This window comes from Puma concolor, chromosome D1 (assembly GCF_028749965.1).
Source record: "Puma concolor isolate L17-30 chromosome D1, mPumCon1.1.hap2, whole genome shotgun sequence".
NCBI lineage: Eukaryota > Metazoa > Chordata > Mammalia > Carnivora > Felidae > Puma > Puma concolor.
In genome coordinates this window covers 96,409,768-96,432,400 of record NC_141676.1, presented here as the reverse complement: position 1 = coordinate 96,432,400, position 22,633 = coordinate 96,409,768, and the positions used below count along the sequence as shown (strand labels likewise).

Here is a 22,633-nt window from a genome sequence, read left to right as displayed (position 1 = left end):
TAGTAGGGGTTTTACCTCTGTCTGTTGAAATAAGTGGAAGAAAACGAAAAATGAGAGACTTTTGGCAATTTGACCAAGCCAACAAAATCAAGATGAAACTTGGAACTCTGTCTGCTCAGCTCCCGCTGTTACGTCTAACTGGCATTGGGGTTGTGTGCACATGCTGCTATACGGTTCCCTAAAATTCCAGATGCAGATCCTGTCGCTTTCTTTCCCTCCTTCCCTTCTTCCCCACCCCCCCACATATTTATTGAGCAACTATTATATGCCAGGCCTTGCTCTAGATGACAGTGATCCAATCATGGGCGAAAGCAAACATTGCCTTTGTTTTTAAGGAGCTTAGAAACTGCACAGTGCAGGAAAGACAGTTGATCAAACAGTGCTTTGAAGGCGTGTGTAATTAGCAGCGGAGGTTAGTACCCTGAAGGAAATGAACACTGAACCGTGCAAGCTCATTATTGACCTGGCCTGGCTGCAATGTGAGAGATCAAGGAAGATTTTATGGAAGAAAAGATGATTGTATCAAGAGCTGAAGGAGATAGAAGAATTGAGCAGGTAGGGGGCGTGGGGGTGGGGAGGAGTGCCAGGGTGCACAAAGATTTTGTGGTGGGAATATTTATGCGTTTCAGGAACAGAAGACCCACAGCATCTGGCTGGAGGCCAAGGAAGATGTAGGACGTGGTTACACTGAGACCTGGACGTTTACACAGGTGCCAGAACATAGGAGGGCCAAGTAGGACAAGTTAGGAGGCTTATCTTTTATCCTTCCCTAGTAGGAAGTCATTCAAGGTTGAAATCAGGGTGGAATGTAATCAGATCGATGGTCTGGAAAACAGCTCGGCTGTTCTGCCGGGAATGGACCCGGATGTGGGGGGGAGGCTACAAGCTGGAAATGAGACTCCCCAGTTAGGAGGCTTCTGCAAGTAGTCAGAGGACAGGGGACGATGGCTTCACTCAGGGTGGTGGCAATGAGGGTGGAGAAGGTTGAAGCCATCCAGGATGTAAAACTCACCAGGGCTTGGTGAAGGAGTGAACGAAAGCTCACGGCTGGTCTCAAAGTCATGTCTACTTTTGCCCAACTGCCATGTCCGCCATGAGGCTCTGGGATAGTGCCTGGGCATGCAAGCAACAGTCGATGGTGCAAAGGAAAGCACCTCTACCTTCCCAGTGTTTCTCCTCAAAGGTCACACTTGAAGCACACACTCACAGGGAAAACAAACTCTCCTGGGCTGAATGGGCAAGTGTGAGTGCGTAGGGACCCCCCTGGCTTCCCGAAGTAAGAGGTTGCGTTGAACTTTCATGATACTTGCCAGCCTGTTAAGGACCACCCACTGGAGTGTTTGCTTTTTGCCAGGAGATGATGATGTCGTGTCGTTGTGACGTCATGTGAATTAAAAATAAATCATAGTGCGTTCGTTCATTTATGTATCACTTCACTTATTTACCTGATTTGTTTTGAGCACATCCCACATTTTGGCTGTTGTGAATAATGCTGCTATGAACATGGGTGTGCACATATCTACTGGGGGCCCTGCTTTCATTTCTTTTGGTTGCATATCCAGAAACAGAACGATGGGATCACATGGTAATTGTTTTTCTTTTTTTGAGGACTCATCATACCCTTTTCCACAGCAGCTGCACCATTTTATATTCCTACCAGCAAGGCACAAATGTTCCAATTTCTCCACGGTCTCATCAACATTACATCATTATTCCCCAAATAACCCGTTTTCCGTTTGTTTGTGTTTTGATCAGAGCCATCCTCGTGGGTGTGAAGAAATATCTCACTGTAGCTCTGGCTTGCCTTTCCCTAGCGACCAGTGATGTTAAGCATCTTCTCCTGTGCTTATTGGCCATTTGTATATCTTTTTGGAATGATGTCTGTTCTCGTCCTTTGCCCATTTCTTAACCGGGCTGCTTGTTTTTTTGGTTGTTGTTGTGGAGCGGTTAGGCTTCTTGCAAATGTATCTTCAGAAACCAAACTCAACCTGGCTGAAATAAACAGAAGAATTTATTGCTTCATGTAACTGAAAGGCTTAAGGCACACCCAGGGTTAAGGTGTCCTCCCCAAAATTCATACGGCGAAGCCCTAATACCCAGTATAACTGTATTTGGAAATAAGGCTTTTAGGAGGTAATCAAGGTTACATGAGATGAGGAGAGAGGAGTCCTAATCTGACAGGACCCTCGCAAACTAAAATGCAGGTTTTTAAAATATATATATAGCAGGAATATTTTTCTTTCCTCCCCCTGCGTCTGCTTTCTTTATTGTTTTCTTTCTCAGGTGGGCTTATCCCTATAAGGTACGATGGGTAGCGTTCCTTCATTAATTCAACACTCCCTGAACTCCTCCTTTGTCCCGGACCCTGTTCTAAGCGGGGACAGGAAAGGTCCCTTTCCTCACGAGGCTTGCATTCTAGTAGGGAGAGACAGACAGACATAAAAAAAGGAAATCTTAAATGTTCTCATCACAACATGGTAATTATGTGACATGATGTGGTATCAGCTAATGCTATGCTGTAATCATTTTGCAATATAAGTGTATCAAATAAACACGTTTTTCCCTAAATTTCGAAGATTTTTAAAAATGTTTTATTTATTTTTTGAGACAGCGTGAGCAGGGAGGGGCAGAGAGAGAGAGAGAGAGAGAGGGACAGAGGATCCAAAGCGGGCTCTGTGCCGACAGGCTGACAGCAGTGAGCCAGATGTGGGGCTCGATCATGAGATCATGACCTGTGTCAAGATCAGAAGTCGGATGCCTAAACGACTGGGCCACTCAGGCACCCCTAAAGATTTTTTTTAATTTTTAAGTAATCTCTACACCCAACATGGGGCTCAAACTCACAACTCCGAGGTCAAGAGTCACATGCTCTACTGACTGAGCCAGCCAGGTACCTCTCAAATAAACGCTTTGTACACCTTCAGCTTACACAACATCGCATGTCAATTATGGCTCAATAAAGTCGGAGGAAAACCAAGAAATAAGTAACTGTGTATGTTCAGAATGCAAATTCTATGGAAAACAAAAATAGCAGGAAAAGAGGATAAGGACTATGAGGGTGTTATGCATGCCTCGTTGTCCATAAAGAAGTATGAGGATCAGCCTCCTGGGGATGTGGGATGATCTGGGCACCCTGCGCTTTTGTGGAGACTGACATAAACAGATAATGCATATATTGAGTGAGCCTTGGTGATCTCGGGGCACATTGTGGTGGTAGGCCAGTGAGGATTGGCAAGGAGGTGAGAGTATTTTTTTAGGAGCAAGCAGAGTTTACAGCCTATTTTACTCCTGTCAGTGGTGTTTTGGAGTCTAGGGGTGGGATGGCCTTTTGCAGAGCTGGGGAGCTCCTCCTAGGACACTGGTCCGTGGAAGTCTGAAGAAAGGGGAGACTGGTCTAATCTGAAAGTGATCAACTTAATGCAAGAAGAGAGAGTTTCAGAAAAAGTCTGAGGACTTTTCTGATTAGTTCTGATTGGCCCAGCTTGGGTCACATAGTCACACAAGCCAATCACTAAGGTTAGGAGTAATCAGAACCCTGATTGGACAGGCCTGAGTCCAATTCCTATGGGATCAGCCTCACCCAAACCACAGGACTGGGTGGGAAAGGGACGGTTTCCCAAAGGAAAATTAACACCAGATGTCCTCCACACCCAGCTCCACATTTCATGGCTGGCTGATCTTTGGGATCAACCTCTCTGATTCTGTTTCCTCAGCTGATAGAAAAATCTAGAAGGTAAAAAAATTCAGTAAGACTCACATCACTAAGTTACTGAGTACTGTATGTGATCGTGTACCTAAATGCTATTTGGGAGGTATGCAGTGAGTGCTAAACAAATATTATCACTTCTATCAAAGTTTCCTAAGACACGGTAAGTGCCCGTAGGGAGCTTATAATTTGCAGGGAGATGGAACATATGGAAAGACAATTGCCATGCAAAAGAAGATGTTTGTGTGATTTTCGAACGCCTTCATCTAAGGCAGGAGCCACGCACTCACTTGTCTCCGTTGGCTAGGCAGCTAACCCAAGTGAGGAAAGCAGGCTGAACTTCCCTGAACCCGGACACATGGGAGACCCTGGCCACATTTCACAGGGCAGCCGCCATATGGCTCCAGCAGACGGTCGTCACGCTTGCAGGCAGGCTCAGTGTGGCCAGAGGGTCCAGTTGTTTTCAAATGAAGCTGATAATCTGGATTTTGATATGAACGTTTTTTTTTAACGTTGGCAACTTCTTCAATTTTGTGTGTGTGTGTGTGTGGCAAATGCCTGTGAGCCACACAAAACACATACATCGGCCTCATTCTATCTGTGAGCTTAAGCCTACCCACTCTGCGGTTGGCGTCCTCCAATTTCCAGTTCCTTCCGAGAATTTGATAGCATAGCCTTTCGGGCTATGTGTTCACACGGTAAGCGGGTTGGGGTACAAAACTTGGTATCATTGCAGAATGAGGAAGTCTTGGGGTCCAATTCTAGCTATGAGTCCTTGGTCAAGTTGCCTTATCCATCTGGTCTGAATTTCTCCATATCTATAACTAAAGTGTATGCGACCAGATGATTTCCTTTCCTAGCAGCTCAACACTGAATGACCTATAGTTTTCAAAATGCGAGGGAAGAAACCAAAGTCAAATTCTTATCCAGGGGATGCAGAATTCATTTCCATTTGGAAGACCAGTGAGTGCTCCAAGGAAGAGATGGTTTTGAGGGAGTCATCATGCCTGGACTCATGGAGAGTCTTGGGGAGAGGGAGACAGAGGAGGAAGATTAAAATGTAATTATCAGGGGCACCCAGGTGGCTCAGTCGGTTGAGCGTCCGACTTCGGCTCAGGTCACGATCTCACAATTTGTGAGTCCAACCTCTGCGTCGGGCTCTGTGCTCACAGCTCAGAGCCTGGAGCCTGCTTCGGATTCTGTGTCTCCCTCTCCGTGCTCTCTCTCTCAAAAATAAATTTAAAAAACATTAAAAAAAATTTTTTTTTTAATGTAGTTATCGTATTTTGAGCATTTACTATAGTCCTGGCACTCTGCTATCTCTTTGCACACGTTATTTTCTTTAATCTTCACAATGGTGAGATACAAACTTCCATCCCCATTTCAAAATAAGGAAGCAGCTGACAATGTAGAAACATTTGTTGAAAATTCAGGCTTCTTGTTTATGCTCACTCAATTCGTATGTAGTAGAACCAGGATGCCAGCCTAGGTGTGCTTAATTCCAAAGCCCATGTTCTTACCGTTGAGTGGAGGAAACAGCATGAGTCAGCTTGTGAGTGGAAAAGCTACCGGCTCCTCTACGTGTTTGGTAGGTTTTCGATCTGTCTGGGCACCTCCTATGCCTTAGCTACGATGGTTAGGCACTCTGAGAGCCATAAAATGAGTACAAACAGGGATTTGACCTTAGGGAGGTAATCTAGTAGAGAGACAGATGGCAATAAACTATGGTAGACTGTTTCCAAAGATGATCGGAAAAATCGCTCCCATCCTACATGTCCTTTGGAATGTGACTTTTTTTTTTTTTAACTTTTTTTTTCAACATTTATTTATTTTTGGGACAGAGAGAGACAGAGCATGAACGGGGGAGGGGCAGAGAGAGAGGGAGACACAGAATCGGAAACAGGCTCCAGGCTCTGAGCCATCAGCCCAGAGCCTGACGCGGGGCTCGAACTCCCGGACCGCGAGATCGTGACCTGGCTGAAGTCGACGCTTAACCGACTGCGCCACCCAGGCGCCCCTGGAATGTGACTTTGACACCGCTCCCACCAGGAGGTAAGGTTTTTCCCCTCTCCTGACTTCTACACCGGTCTGGTGAGTTGCTTTGATCGATAATAGGTGGTGGCGGAAGTGACATTGTGGGCCTTCTCGGTCTAAGCCTTAGGAGGTTGTGAAGCTTCAGCTCGATCTTTGAAGCCCGCTTGGCTGGAAAGAAGTCCAGCCGGTCCACTTGAGAGAGGCGCAGCCAGCCGCAATCCAGTCCAGTCTCTGGTCCCGGACAAGCTGCCCCAGGCAACACCGTGGGGGGTAGAAACAAGGTGTCCCCTGCTGAGACTTGCTCAAATTGCAGAATCGGGAGCCAAATAATGGTTGCTCTTGTTCTAAGTCATTATTATTATTATTATTATTATGCCTTACACATAAAGTATATTACATGTGAAGACCCAGGTATCTGGGAGGCAGACGAGGTGGGTGAAGACAAAAGTTCGGGTTGTACAACAGAGTTTACATCAGCCCTTGAATCCTTTTTTTTTTTTTTCCTGCCTCCATCACTCCCGCCTCCAAGTTTCCTGGGCTCAGAAGATATGTGAGGCTGAAGGTGACTGATACCACAGGGCAAACCCTGTCATACTGAGCACCAAATACCACAGCACCATCAGTCCGCAACAAGAGCTCCCTCATATCAATGGGGGAAAGACAAGAGAGGAGCCAAAATTGCCTCAAAGCTTTATCCAGGGGCCGCAGTTTTTAGGGAGTGTTGAAACATTCCTGATGATTTCCCGGGATGAGTCAGAACTCCCTACATAATCTTATTTTCCTGAGAACTTGGTGACTTTCTCTGCTGACAGCCCACCTCTTCCTTCACCTCTTTCCTCTCCTTCCGCAAGTCTGGATCAGACCGAGGAGGTGGAGTACTGTTTGATTTTTAAGCCTGACGTTCCTGTCCTTCTCCGCCATTTAGTCTCTCTGGCTAATCATCTGGCCAATCCAGGGCAATCAATCAATTAGCAAGCATTTAAGCACTTTTCATGTATTCATATATTCATATATTCGTGTATTCATTCATTCATGTATTCATTCATTCACGTACTCATTCATTCACGTATTCATTCATTCTTGTATTCATGTATTCATTCGTTCATGTATTCATTCATTCATGTATTCATTCGTTCATTCATTCATTCATTCATTCATTCATTCAACAAGTAGTTATTGAGTACCTACTATGTGCCAGACACTGCTGCGGGCCCTGGCAATACGCCAGTGTTTTAGTCTGTTCAGGCTAACAAAGTACTACAGACTAGGTGGCTTAAACAACAAACATTTACTTCTCATAGTTCTGGAAGCTAAAAGTCTAAGTCTAACCTGGTTGGGTTTGGGTCAGAACTGAGCTGCAGACTCCTTTCTCATTGCATTCCTCATATGGTGGAAAGAGGGTGAAAGAGCTCTCCGGAGTTGCTTTTAGAAGGCACCTATCCCATTCGTGAGGACTCCACCCTCATGACCTAATTCCCTCCCTAAAGGCCCCACCTCCTAATACCAACATACTAGGGGTTAGGATTTCAACATGTGAATTTGGCAGGACACAAACATTCAGTCCATCACAACCAGTGAAAAAAAGTGAATTTTTAAACACGGTTCATATTTTACTCTGAGTGTAATATTTATGCATATCATTGATAGCAAATGACCAAAATGTTTTGTACTCATGAGGTGTAAGGTGGGTCCTGCTGTATCACCTTCTGAGGGATAAAAACATTCAGAAAAGTAGGAGATAATTCAGGCCAGAATAGCACAGGAGGGCCGCACTGGGGAGGTAGTATTTGAGTTGGGTTTTAAAAGACAAAGGGAGTATAAATGGGCAAAGGGAAGAGTTTTTCAGATGGGGACCAACAGGAGAACATGCATGGAGTTGGAGGTGAACAGGCATGATATGTTTGACATACATTAATAGAATTAGACTGACCCAAGGGATGGGTGTCTGTTAGAGTGGAATGTAAAATAAAGTCAACTGATTCCAGTAGGAAAAGATGAGAAAAAGCCTTCAAAATCAAGCAGGGAAACAGATGTTCTCCATAACAAAGAAGAAAATATTGAAGGCTGGTGGGGTAGGAGTGGTGTGGAGCACGTCATGTCACGTGTAAGTGAAATGCATGTTCTCTGGAGTGGCACAGGCTTGTTGAACCTCAAATATGGGAAAAGATGGCAGCCTCCTCCATGTCCTTCCGAGGGCAGCCCAGGAATCAGAATTGTGTTCTGAATCAGGAGGATAGTTTAGAAGGACAAAACACAGTACATTCAGACAGAGTAGCTAGGGCAGTGGAGGCCTTAGAGCCAAACTTATGAGTAGAAGCTGAAGGAAAGGGGGAGACTCAAGGGCTTGAGGAATGAAACTGCCTCCAAATATGTGTAAGGGTTTAGAGGGACCACATTTGCTCTGAGTGGCCAGACTTGGTAGAACTAGGACCAATGTTAATACAAGAGATACATTTGGACTCCTTATAAGGAAGAACTTCCGAAGAGTCAGAGCTGTCCTCGCGAGCTAGCGAATTCACTAGCTGACGTCTCACTTAGCAGAAATGTTGGTGGGGAGGCATGTATACAAATATCGGGCAGGTCGTTCGATGAGCTATAATTTGAAGTCCTTCAAACATGAGAGTCTACCCTCCTCAACTCAAGTTCAAGTTCTCAATATCTATAGTAGGAAGAACCACACTGGGTTCTGATCATTACCATTTTATGAGAAACATGCCCTTATCCTGAGGCCCCAACCAACCCTCAAACTGTGAGCATCTAGAAGGCAGACTCTACGTCTTCCTACCACCTGCTACAAAAATACAGGGCACCAGGCTTACCCCAGGTCGTAGAGGCTCTGAGAGTAGGGCTAATGACTTCATAGAGGAAAATAGAACACTTGTTCTTGCTAGGGAAATGTGGTAGGGTTTTTTGTTTTTTTTTTTCAATTCTTTTTGTTTTGTTTTGTTCTGGACGGGTACCAAATTTTTAGAGCCAAGGAGGGAGAAGTAAGGAAGAAAAGAAATTTACGATGTGATTCTAAGTGGTTTTACCACACATTTGATTAGCTCTCTAGGGGGAAGATAGAAGCTTAATCCGATCATTTAGGAGGGTGCACACAAGAAAGGAGACTTGCTTAACTAATGATTAGAAAGTGTATCTGGGCCCTAGAAACTATCCTTTTTGCTTCAGGTGGTGAGATAAGTACTATTATTATGGGGAAATTCACACTATTACTGAGTCCATAACTGTAATATGACTGTGACTTGGCAAAGCACCTCTCATTTTCCAAGACGTTAAAGTCTTGGGAGCTTAACTTACCAAACGTGCAATATCTTCACATCGCCATTCATACACCAACCATAACACAAGTGCAGCAAAAGGAGTCTTTGGGATAGAAAAGTCATGAAGAAGCTTCTCTGAGTGAGTACACCAATATCCCCTCCCTTTTTTTCCACCATCTACTGGTTTCTGCATCCTCCGTAGCCGGACTGAGAATTTCATTCTCAAAGGTCGTCAATTACTTTCTAATTACTAAACCCAGTGAGTTTTTCCTTTGTTCTCAATTCTATTGCTCTCTGCAGCGTCCTATTCCACCAACTTCTTGAAATCTCATGTTTGTTTGGCTTTTGGGGTGGCTTTGCTGTTCTGATTTTCTTACTACTTCTCCGACGGCTCCCCTTGCCTACTGCGTCGTGAGGCCAGAACTCCCCGGCTCTGCCGTGATCTGGTTCTTTATCCATCTCTCAGACCCCACTCGTTATGTCCATCTTTGACCAACACGTCTGTGTAGATGGTTCCCGGAAGCAAAGACCATCTTACTTATCTCTTGTATCTTTGTACCCGAATGCATACCTCATATACTGGAGCCAAAATACAATGAACGGCGTTCACGGATGGAGCACTGGCTTCTTTTGATCTCAGGTCTCCAATTCTCACTGCTCACCTAAACTTGGATCTTCTCGATCCCCAAATTTCTAAAACCAAATTAACCCTGTTTGGTAAGTTCACCTGTCAGAGAGCTGCACTGTTGTCATTACCTCCCAGCCAGGAGGCAAAGCACTTCGCTCCCTTTTCTGACTTTATTTCTTTCACTCATATTCAGAGCCTCGAATTCATCTTTGTCTTGCTTAATACCCTGCCCCCGCTGCCAGGCAGTGTCATCAGGCCTCTGTCCTACCGCTCCGCTGCCATTGACATCACTGTTGTCAATGGATACATGAGAGCTTTTATCTTACCGGACCGCTTTTAGGACTATTGGCCATTACTTCCTTTCAAAAACTTTTCTCTTGGTTTTTGTTCTTCTTACTCACTTCCTTCTTCTCTGATCTCTCTTCTGTTCCCTTTGCCAGTGTTATTTCCCCAAATATGATCCCGGTGCTCTTCTCCATGGTCATACTTTCTCTTGATATTGGCAAATCTGCCTTTGATTTGACCAGTGTCTGTCCCTACATGATCCCCGAACAATATATCTCTAGCCCAGATTCCTCTGCTGAATTTGAACTGCCTAAAAGATATCTTGACTTGGGTGTTTATAGGAACCTCAAAACCAGCGCCACTAGAATGGAACTGTATGAGTGATGATGGGCCCAGCCCTGTAGCAAGCCTCCTACTTTAAGACCCAATTTGGTTGTCTCCTTTAGACAAGTGAGGATTCGCATTTTTGATTTGTATCTTTAAAATAATTTGGAAAGACTACATACCCTCCTTCACATCTTTAAGTGGACATTCAGAATTGTTTTGTTATAAGTTTATATATGTCAAGAGGTACGGTTTATAACACAGTGTATTAACATTTAAAGTATTAACATTTAAACATAACATTACTATGGCACTTAAAAAACTTACCCAATGGAACCTGAATGACCAGTTTGATACTCAGAATCATTCATTTGAAAATACATGAACTTGGGGCGCCTGGGTGGCGCAGTCGGTTAAGCGTCCGACCTCAGCCAGGTCACGATCTCGCGGTCCGTGAGTTCGAGCCCCGCGTCAGGCTCTGGGCTGATGGCTCAGAGCCTGGAGCCTGTTTCCGATTCTGTGTCTCCCTCTCTCTCTGCCCCTCCCCCGTTCATGCTCTGTCTCTCTCTGTCCCAAAAATAAATAAACGTTGAAAAAAAAATTAAAAAAAAAAAAAGAAAATACATGAACTTTTTCCAGTTTTACTGAGAAATAATTGACATACTTCACTGTAAAAGTTGAAGGCATGCAACATGATGGTTTGATTTACCTATATGGTGAAATGTTTAATGTGACAGGTGCAGCTAACATCCATCTTTCCATATAGATACGATAAAAAGAAAGGAAAGAAGAAGAAAAATGTTTCTCCTTGTGATGAGGACTCAGGACTTACTCTCTCTTTTTACTTTATCCTGGGTGGTCTAGGTGGTTCACCTTTTGAGTGACCCTGCCTTTCCCTTCGTATTTAATTCCTGCTCTAATGTTTTAAATTCACCAGTAAAGAGTGAACCCATCAGCCCAGGGTGACCTTAAACAAAAGATTTCTGTGTAAAGGATTTACTTTCAAAAACTTTCCTATAGATCCTTACAGGTGTGTCAGTTGTCGTCACATTGTACTTGTAGTTGTTTATCTTGTAACTGGAAATCTGTGCCTTTTCACCACCTTTCTCCAATTCCCCCTCCCCCACCCCCAACGCCTGATTAATGGTTAAAAATTTTATATATTTCTCCTTGACCTTATTATTTCCACTTTAACTTTCCCCATTTAAACGCTTGGAAATCTTCTGTTGCTGGCCCTTCATACTTCTGTGAAACAAAAATATAAATTGAAGTTGAAAAAAATGTATATTTCGATGCCATAAGTATCTACGTGTTCAAAAGAGTTATTATGAAAATTGTTAATACATAGTCAAGTTTATTGACCTTTTAAATTAAACATAAAAAGTACATTTTATTGCAAATTTATCGTTTAATGAGATAGATGAGACTTTTATGGTTTTCCCCAATCAGTTCATGTACCTATGGTTTAATGTAACATATTATCAGAACAAAACAGGGTTCAGCACCAATTCTACCCCTATATTACTTTTTAAAATTTATGTATCAAAAATAGCACTGCAATCTATCATTTAAAAAGTATATTTAGTGATTTATCAGGTGATAACCCTATGAGGTCTCCTTTGAGTTTCAAAAAGCTGGAAACCATCTGACATGCAGAAGTATTTATTACCTCGTCATTATAATCAACTGCAGTATTTTAATGTTCATTTATTTTTGAGAGACAGAGCCAGAGTGCAAGTGGGGGAGGGGCAGAGAGACAGGGAGACACAGACTCCGAAGCAGGCTCCAGGCTCCGAGCTGTCAGCACAGAGCCAGATGCGGGGCTCGAACTCACGGACCATGAGATCATGGCCTGAGCTGAAGTCGGATGCTTAACCCACTGAGCCACCCAGGCATCCCGTCAACCGCAATATTTTAAATACTCCTCTTTTGGGGCCCCCCAGAAAATTTTTCCTGAGGCAAGGCACTATGGGAATATTTGGAATCGGTGGGAGTGTGGCTTTCTTATAAAGTGGCAGGAGAGTATTTGAGAAAGAGAGTTGGAGAAGAGCTAGTCTAAGGCCTTCACCATGGGCACACGCTTAGGCAGATTGGTTTGGGGACGGCTGTGTATGGAAAGCCATTTGTTTCACGTCTCCGTGCCCAAAGTTGGATGGCATGAGTGGATGCTACGTGTTGTCCATTTGGTATCAACTCGCCCTTTCCCTTTCCTAAGAAAGCTGTACTTTGGGTCAAGTAGCTACCTCTGCCACAGAAGGCACAGGGGAACGTGTCCTTCCTGCCCCGCTCTTGAGGAGAATCCTGATTCCTCTTAAGCCCATCAGTGCCCTGGCAATACTCACTCCAGTGACCTAAGTTGACCCAGTCAGATGCAAGGTTTGTGAGGACAGATTCTTCTCTCTGGTAGGATATGAACAGGGAGCATGGAGACCTCTAACTGCCACTGGCTGTCCTTTTGGGTCTCCCAGGGAAAGCCGCTTTAGGATAACTATAGACTGGGGCAGAGACTAAGGGCTTCAGATGAACCTGCGGCCTGCCCGACTTCTGGACTTTCCGTTACGCGAGGTAAAAATGTCCTTATTTCACAAAACAGTGCTCTGCGCCCACATACGATGAGTCAGCAGATAAACACATAGTTTCAGCCGTCTATTTTCTCTTGCCAAGATCTTTATAACACTTTTTAAAATGATCTTCCTGTTTCTATTATTTTCATTGTCCCATCCATTTATACACTGCCATCAAGCTTTTTAAAAAAACACCTGTTTAGCAATCTTTCAGAGATCCCCACAGTTTATAGAATAAAATCCAAGCCCCCTGGCTTTGGTATTCCATGTCCTACAAATTCTGTCCCTTGCCTACATTTCCAGTCATCTCTTGATGTCCCCCCAGTTTATAAGAAGCAGTGTGGTAAGTTAAATACAAGCATTGCGATGTAAGTTCAAAACCTGGCTTCCCTGTTTACCAGCTATGTGATCTTAGGCAAGTTACTTAACCTCTCTGAGCCTTAGTTTTCTTATCCGCAAACTTTAGGAAATGCTGCCCACCTTGAAGGGTCCTTGTGCCCGTTATACATGTTGGTAAAAAAACGTAGAGCTTCGAAGTCATTGTAAAAAAAAAAAAAAAAAAGCTTTTGCTGATATTGTTGTTGTTCTATCTTCTATATCTGCCATTTCTAGGCTACTTCTCTTTGTGCAAACATGCAAATCCATTGCAACTGCCTGGAAAGCCGCCAATTTCCACGCTCCTTTTCTCTTCCTTATCCTGTCTGCAGAGCTTCCACTTTTGACTCAAAACTATCCAGACAGCACCTGCACTGTGCAGCCTTCCCAAGGATCTCGGCCTAAGTTCACCCTCCGCCTAAGGAGTCCCTCGGTGCTCCCACAGCACTTCGTATATCCCGTTGACTATTTACACACCTGCTACCAGTGTGTGGAATTCTGGATGGCCTGCATTTTTTCTCATTCATTTTTGGAGCTCCGTGGCATAGAATGGCGCCGGGTCTGCAACAGATACCCCATAAATGCTGAACAAGTGAGAAGAAAGAGCAACAGACTACGGCATGTGGAAAGTTTACCCAGGGAATGTCTCGGAGAAACACTGTGTCTCTTAGCAGCGGCAGCAGCCGCGGGGATAACACCTGCTATTTGTGGACTTCTTTGCAGTTTGTGACGCGCTCCCTATATTTTATCTTAAACAATAAAATCCTTACACGATCCTACGAGGGGCTTTTTGGGACTCCCCCTGCGTTAGGGATGATTAAATTGAGGTCTGAAAGGGTAAGGGATCGGCCCTTGATCAACAACCGAGAAGTGTCAGAGTCAGAGCACACAGCCAGCATTTCCCCCAAAGAACTCTGTGGATGGTTCGGGCGCCAGGCCAATATCCGAGAGACGGTGGAGTCCAAAGTGGACTTTATGTATGGATTACCAAGAATATTTCTCTGCAGCCCTTTATTGTACCATAGTGCCATATTGAGTGGTACCGTTGAAAGAATGTTTAAACATTTTTTTAATGTTTATTAAATTTTGAGAGAGACAGAATGTGAGTAGGGGAGGGGCAGAGAGAGAGAGAGGGAGACACAGACTCTGAAGCAGGCTCCAGCCTCCGAGACGTCAGCACGGAGCCCGACGTGGGGCTCGAACCCATGAACCACGAGATCATGACCTGAGTGGAAGTCAGACGCTTAACTACTCAACCGACTGAACCACCCAGGCACCCCATGAATGTTCAAATGAAAGTTGAGAGATCTGGGTTATAGACTTTTTTCTGTTACCAAAAAAGTCTGGGGCCCATTTATTTAACTTTCCTGGGCACTGAAGAAGTTTTCAAGATGATCTCTAAGGCTCCTTCTGACTTTAAAAATCTTTAGTTAGCAGGTAGCTGCTGTATGGCTGGCTTAGAGGAACTAAATGTATTTTGGCAGGGTTCTACAGCTTTGGAGATCGGTAGAAGGCAAAGGTGCAATTTCATGGACAGGAGGCAATGGCAGGAAAGGAGGGAAGCAGAGCATTCTAATCCTCAGACTACGCTGTTCATTGTCATTTGCCTAAGTGTGGCTCCACAGATTTCATGAAGTCCCGTTCCTTCCCTGTACTATGAGATAAAACGCCTTTGTCTCTTCTCTTGCCATTAATTCCTTTAGAAACAGAAGAAATTGATTTGATAACTTTGATCAAAGAGGATGCATCCTTTCCCCTCCACAGACCTCTTAACTTCCAGGTTCAAAGAAGAAATCAGAGAAAATTTGGCTTTGAACTCTGCTTTTTAGAGCAGCTTATATTGCGTTTTAATTTAATTTGTTAGAATTTCACCTTCTGCCTTTGGTGGGCTGATTAGATGAAATAAAATTATATCTGGGGGATCTATGTTACCAAGATTGCTTAATTCTTCCTTTTGAAGTTGAACTGTCAAGGCCATCGACTGTCCTCGGGTAACTTCCCAGATTACCTCCCGCAGTCATGGCTTCCGAGTCTGTGTGTCTCTGATGTAAAAATAGACCCAGAGCTTTCTTAATAACAGAACTAGACTGTCCTGCTAAGACAGGACAAATGTGTACATTTGTAACAGTGGGAACTAGTCTGTTCCCAGAATTTTCAGCCAGTTATTGGAATCATACAATTGTCTAAACCCCGAGGCGTAGGACACAGGCTGGGACGAAACAGCTCCCAATAAACATTTGTTGATGAAACTAATCTAGTCTAGTCTCCTTTAAACAATTTTTTTTTAATTTAAATTTTTTATTTTTAGAGAGGTGGGGGGGGAGGAGCAGAGGGAGAGAGAGAAAGAGAGAAAAAGAGAGACAGAGAGAATCTTAAGCAGGCTCCACAATCAGTGCAGAGCCTAACACCGGGCTTAATCCCACAACCCTGGGATCATGACCTGAGCTGAAATCGAGTTGGGCACTCAACCGCCTGAGCCACCCAGGTGCCCCCCACTCTCCTTTTTAAAGCAGGAATGCTTTCGCAGGATCCTTGATAATGGCCATAGAGCTTCTGATCAAACATTTTGCTGACCAGGAACATCATGAGATAGCTTGCTTATTCTACTATTTTCTAACATTTTATCCAATCTAATATGAATACACACTATTTAATAAATATCTAATATTTAAAAAAAATTTTTTAATGTTTATTTATTTTTGAGAGAGACAGAGCACAAGCGGTGGAGGGGCAGAGAGAGAGGGAGACACAGAATCCGAAGCAGGCTCCAGGCTCTGAGCTGTCAGCACAGAGCCCGACGCTGGGCTCGAACTCACAGACTGTGAGATCATGACCTGAGCTGAAGTTGGATGCTTAACCGACTGAGCCACCCAGGTGCTCCCCCGACCCCCCTGCTTTATAAAATATTTATTTATTTTTGAGAGAGAGAAAACGAGTGAGCACGGGGGAGGGGCAGAGAGAGAGGGGGACACAGAATCCGAAGCAGGCTCCAGGTTCTGAGCTGTCAGCACAGAGCCCAACGCGGGGCTCGAACCCACAAGCCATGAGATCATGACCTGAGCCGAAGTCAGACGCCCAACCGACTGAGCCACCCAGGCACCCCATAAACAGCTAATATTTTGAGTATTATTCTACTATTTTTCTCCTTGCCCCCATTAATTCCTGTTCTGGAATCAGAGAACAGTAGCATTTGATAGAATTACTCCTGTTGGCAAACTGTCAGCTCTAATTGACATCTGTTGTTGGTAATCTGTCCAATCTTTCTCTCCTCTTCTGTTTCTAACATCATGCTACTCCTTTAGGGAACCCATAACTTCTCCCTAGAAACTTCTGTTTCTAATTTTCACAGACCCAGAAACAAGAGTTAAAAAGTGGAGGCACTCCATACTACATACCTAAATATTATAAAGTCTAAATTGAGCAGATTGGTACATAAAATATGCTCTATGATTTTACTCTCAGAATGCCAAAATTTTAAATTTTGTGTAAAACTCTGGTTTTTATAGGACGTAAAAATCAGCAAAAATATCGTTTAATTTAATTATACTTACACCTCTGGGCGTGATGTTGAAGGACTGGCAATGTCCAGATGCACAGTAAATTACGTATTTCCTAAATTATTACATGCTTATTCTACAAAATCTATTTGTCTTGTTTTCATCCTAGCACAATCACTCATTATGTTATTATAATTAATGTTTTCATATAATTTGTGTTCCATTGACAATAATCTAAAGCAGGGATCAGCAAACTTTTTCTTAAAGGGCAAGATAATAAATATTTTACCCTTATGTGTAGTCTCTGTCTCAACAACTGTACTCCACTATTGTACTGTGAAAGCAACTCTAGACAATATATAAATTAATGAATGTGGATGTGTGCCAATAAAACTTTATTTACAAACACAGGTAGGCAGCCTGTTGGCAGTAGTCTGAATAGCTTATCAACCCCTTTTCCAAAGGAATTAAAGATAAAATATAATTTCAGTAAAAATGTACAACACTTGAAATATCCAGAAATTATAAATATCCAGAAACTATATTTATAGTTTATATCCAGAAACTATAAATAAATTTATAAGTAAAATTATTTTCAAATATGTTTTTCAAATATGTTTTTCTTCTAAAATAGTCAAAATCAGACATGCCTGGATGGCTCAATTGGGTGACTCTTGATTTCGGCTCAGGTCATGATCTCATGATTTGTGGGTTGGAGCCCCGTGTCGGGCTCTGTGCTGACAGCGCTGAGCCTGCTTGGGATATTCTTTCTCTCTCTCTCTCTCTCTCTGTTCCTCCCCTGCTTGTGTTCTCTCTCTCTCTCAAAAAAACTTTTTAAAAAATGGTCAAAATTATCTTAAAATTAAAAGACTAAACAAATTCTAATTTTAAGTAAAAACTATTTAAACAAAGCTAAAATTTTAATTTCTGGGGAGGGAATTTGCATAAATCTTATTAGCCTTTTTTTACAAAAAATAAAAATATCCACAACTCTAGTATTTAGTAACCATCCAGTTGCCTATGTAAAGATTTAATATACTGAATGCATGCTACATTTATATTTATATCTATGTCCAGGTGTTTATAAATATTAAGAGTAGTCTGAATCATTTCATATTATAAAATGTTGTTCAGCCACAGGCTTGTGATTGTGAAGCTAATTTGTGAGTATCTATGGAACCATAAAATGAAATACAACGCGAAATAAGAAAGTGGATAATTAGCACTAGTGGGAAAAAATATTTCAGAATTCATGCCAAGAGGAAGGACATGACAATTAATAACATAACAAAACACAGAATTGCCTAAGTGCTTGTTCTATTACCTAAGTAATTCCACCACTGAAATCCTCTGCTTACTCCACAGTAGTAACTATCTCCAATGTCAGGGGCAGCATAACCCACAAAAGTTAGCATTCTGACGAGGTTTTTCTGTTGCGGACACAGGTCAAGAGATGCAAGGACATTTCCTTGTGTCTGACTGGTGTTAGTCATAGGAATGGATGTCGAGAACTGTTCCCCTGTGATCAAGTGTTCTTAAGTAACTATGGTGTGTGTGTGTGTGTGTGTGTGAGAGAGAGAGAGAGAGAGAGAGAGAGAGACAGAGAGAGAGACAGAGAGAGAGACAGAGAGAGACAGAGAGAGAGAGAGAGAGAGAGAGAGAGAGAGATGCAAAGTTCTCTAAAGCATGAGTCCAAGGCAGGACAGGCCAATATGCCTTTTCCATTCCCTCGGATTAAGTAATAGATATAGGGTTGGGGAGATAATACAAGTTAGAATAATGAGGTCAATTTTAGAACTTTATTGGAATTAAAAGGAAAATGAGGCTCTCTTCACACGGCATTGTTGCAATGGAGGCTGTAAGCTTAGAGCTGCTGGCAGCCATCACGTGGAGAGAGCCTGCCTGAGAATGAAGAAGGACAGATAATCGGAGCCCAGAGATAAAGAAAGACTGAGTCACAATGGCATTATTTGAGGCTTTGGATCCTGCTGTGTCTGAAACCTGCTGGATTCCTAGATTTTTCACTTACGGAAGCTACAAAGTTTCTTTTCTGTTTAAACCACTTTCACTTGGATTTCTATCATTTGCAACCAAAACGATTCCAATTAATACGTGATCTTCTGGACACTGGAATCCATTTATTTAATGACTCCCTCAGTATCGCCTGGCCTCCTCTGCCTTTGAAGATTCCTTGAAAATTAGATAGATCTAACTGTCCACACAGTACCTACTCTTTACTCTCCACTCTTACAAACTCCTCAGATCTCGCACAGCCATTTGGGAAAGAACTGCTGGTAAACTTTACCAATCACTCCACCAGAGAAGGCAAAATGCAAATGTATTTGCCTCAGAGCCAAGATACATGGTATTTCCTTGCTATTATCTGTACTAATCCCTTGGCTCTAACCAATGATGATTGGATTAATGGCTCCAATTCTTCATGCTTCCCTGTATCCGTGTCCTTTGTCGTCTAACTGCATAGAGTCCTCCCACTCTGACTCTGGGTTTGGTCATGGCTTTGACCAATGAGGTGTCAGCAAAATTGTCAAAGGCTTGGAAAACGTATGTGCATTTCCATTTACCACTCTTGCCTTCTGTCGTTACCATGAGAAGATTTTGACCTGGCTAACCGGGTAGAGGGTAAGAGTCACGTAGAACAGGGTTTATTCACCCCAGTCGGGCCAACTGAGCCCTAGATCAGCCAATAGCCAGTCAACACCATGCACAAGAGTGTGCCCAGCCAACACAAGTAGGGTGACCGTGCCACCCTGTAACTGACTGTTGACGCATGCGTGAACCCAGCCTAGATAAGGTAAGCAAACCCCGCAGACTCAGGAGCGACCTAAGTGTTTTCTGTCATCTGTTACCTAGGTTTTGGGGTTGTTTTTCACATACAATCGTTAAAACAGTAGATAACGGACACACCAGCCTTGAAAGTGCTACATCTGATAGGTTCTGTCAGCTCTGTTAGAATCTCAGTTCAGGCCTTTTAGATGCTAAAAAACAAAGAGACTTGAAATATTACCTCTCTAGAGTTCAGATGCGTCTGCACAATGAGGAGTTATACTAAATGTGATCAAAAGTTTCTTGAAGCACCAGAAAAAAAAAAAATTAGAAGCATCTAGATTGAAAATGAAGGACTAAAATTGTCTTTATTCACAGAAGACATGATCATCTATGTAGATAATCCTCATATTTGCATAGCGGCTCTATATTCTATATCTGACAGATCTTGTATCTGTAATCCAAAGGATTCTAAATTCATTTTATGTTATATCTGCCAACTCTTCAGTGGCTTGTATTTTATGTTTAGCGGTATTTGTGAGCTCATTGTCATAATAAGTGGAACATCTAAGAGCTTAAATTGGGGATTGGAGACACTTTCTTGCAGAGAAGATTTGCTTTTGCTTTTGCTTTTGACAGTAACTAGAGGGTGCATCTGATCTGGGACTATGTCAGTGAACTTGCCCCCACCTCTTGTATCCTCCTTGCTCTCCCTTGAGGGCTTCAATTCATGGTGGAGTCCCAGACTTCCCATCCTCCCCCTAAACATTGGGCCAAAACTCAGCATCCTGGCTGCACTATTCATCCCCTGATAGATCAGGCTTGAACTCTCTCTCTTGTTTCCTCTCTCTCTCTCTCTCTCTTTTCTTGCCTCTTACGTCTTTCCTCTTATGAGGCTGGTAATGTCTGAAGTAATGCATCCTACGGGGCTTTGCGGCTCCGTAGCAGGTGCCCCTTGGAGCAACCGGTCAGATATTGCCAGAACAGGAAGAAGTTTCCCTTATCCCCCCTTTCCCTGCTTTTCCCATCCCTGACACAGGGTATTGCCTGCAGATACACAAACCATGGTGCCCGCTCAGGGCAGGAAAAAATGTCAGTAGAGCAGCCTGACCATCTGGAGAGGCTTGGCACGGGGACATATTACTACACAGAGATGAGTATCTAATGTGACCAGGCTGAGTTTGGATGCTGACATCTCTGAGGAATAGCTATTTGGATTCCTCATGTTGTTTCAGGCCCCAGAATGGGGCTCTGGCTTTGAACCTCACTCCCAGTTCTGAAGTCCCAGCTCTGTTAGCCCACACCACGCCCACATATCTCTTCAGGATTAGAATGTTGGCCCCAAACGCTGCCCATCTGATGGGGATTCTTACCCTGCTCAGCTCTTCCCAATTTTCTCCCCTGGTAGATGGGGTTCTAATTCCTGTAACTCCTGGTTATTCTCTGGAAGTGAACAGATCTCTTAGAATCATAGCACAGCTTACTTTTCCCCAATATTCTTACCTGACCACCTAGAATTTCAGACTTCTGTGTCCAGGAAAGGGAATAATTTCCTGGTATCAATACTTTGTCTTTTATCACATCTAAGTTTTCTCTTTTCTTTTTTAAAGTTTATTTATTTTGAGAGAAAGAGAGAGAGAGAGAGCACGCTTGCACAAGTCGGGGAGGGGCAGAGAGAAGGAGAGACAGAATCCCAAGCAGGCTCTGTGCCATCAGCACAGAGTCTGACACGGGGCTGGAACCCATGAACCACGAGATCATGAGTCAAATGCATGGGGCACCTGGATGGCTCAGTCGGTCAAGTATTGCCTTTGGCTCAGGTCATGATCTCACCGTCTGTGGGTTTGAGCCCCGCATCAAGCTCTGTGCTGACAGCTCGGAGCCTGGAGCCTGCTTCAGATTCTGTGTCTCCCCCTCTCTCTGCCCCTGGCCTGCTCGTGCTCTGGCTCTTTCTCCTTCAGAAATAAACATTAAAAAAAAAAAAAAAAAAAAAGAGATGCTTAACTGACTGAGCCACCCAGGTGCCCCAAACATCTAAGTTTTCTTGATCTGTACCCATTGGTACAGGCCAACCAAAGGAACAGGCCAACCAAATCTGTGGTTTGGAGGTGTCCTTAAATCGCTCAGGCTCTAGAGCTAAGACAATTTCTCCAGTCCCATCTGGGCCCTGCTCATTTACCCAGCCTTCGGCTACTGCTCCCTGCCTCAAACGAAATCCCAGGGCTCACCTCAAATGCCATCAACTTCAGGAAGACTTCCTGACCTTTCTCTTCTCCCCAGCTGGGTGGGGCTTGTCCATTTCCAAAGGATCCCTTATTTTCACTCAATTTATTTCATACTTGTACTACAATCCCGTGTTTGTCTCACCCTTCTTACTGGATTGCAAATTCCTTCAGGGAGCCGTCTCACATCTTGTAACTCTTGAGGCTTATGAACGGAAAATAGAATTGAATTAAAAAGAAAACCATATTCTTTTTTTTCTTTTTTAATTTTTTTTTCAACGTTTATTTATTTTTGGGACAGAGAGAGACAGAGCATGAACGGGGGAGGGGCAGAGAGAGAGGGAGACACAGAATCGGAAACAGGCTCCAGGCTCCGAGCCATCAGCCCAGAGCCCGATGCGGGGCTCGAACTCACGGACCGCGAGATCGTGACCTGGCTGAAGTCAGACGCTTAACCGACTGCGCCACCCAGGCGCCCCAAAGAAAACCATATTCTTAACATCACCATTTTTTACAATTGTATTCCCCACCCCAGCCCTCAGATCGGAGAGGGCTTAATAGTTCAATGAACACAGATGTGATTATTTAAGCCTTTCTAGAAAGAAAGTTCCCTTTCTCTCCATAGCAAAAAGACCAGACAATCTTGGGTTAGGAGAGAATGTAGGAGGAAATGGGACTCAGGACTAGGGGACTCTGGGAATTCAGAGAGAGAAAGCCTTGTGTTTCTGGTGTCAGGGGAAAAAAAAGCTTGTGCTGTGAGCAGACACCAAGAGCATATAGTAAATGACAGTAATAAAGCAGGGGCCAGACACTCGCGCGTTGACACCTGTAACTGAAAGATATTTTTATAGCCCTGCCAAGGAGTCATGTTATCATTTCCTTTATTATTAAGCAGCTGGTGCTCCCGAGATGCCCCAAGCCTTTGCTTCCTTTATGCTTTTAGCAGTGATA

At 43.5% G+C, this 22,633-nt stretch overlaps 1 long non-coding RNA gene across 1 annotated transcript; it reads right to left on the bottom strand.

Moving 5' to 3' along the window:
- Window positions 1-1,416: 1,416 nt before the first annotated feature.
- Window positions 1,417-21,888, bottom strand: LOC147576897 (uncharacterized). Its single transcript, XR_015240576.1, has 2 exons — window positions 21,828-21,888; window positions 1,417-1,992 (listed from the first exon to the last, which is right to left on the bottom strand). It is a non-coding gene; the product is annotated as an uncharacterized LOC147576897 (long non-coding RNA).
- Window positions 21,889-22,633: the final 745 nt, after the last annotated feature.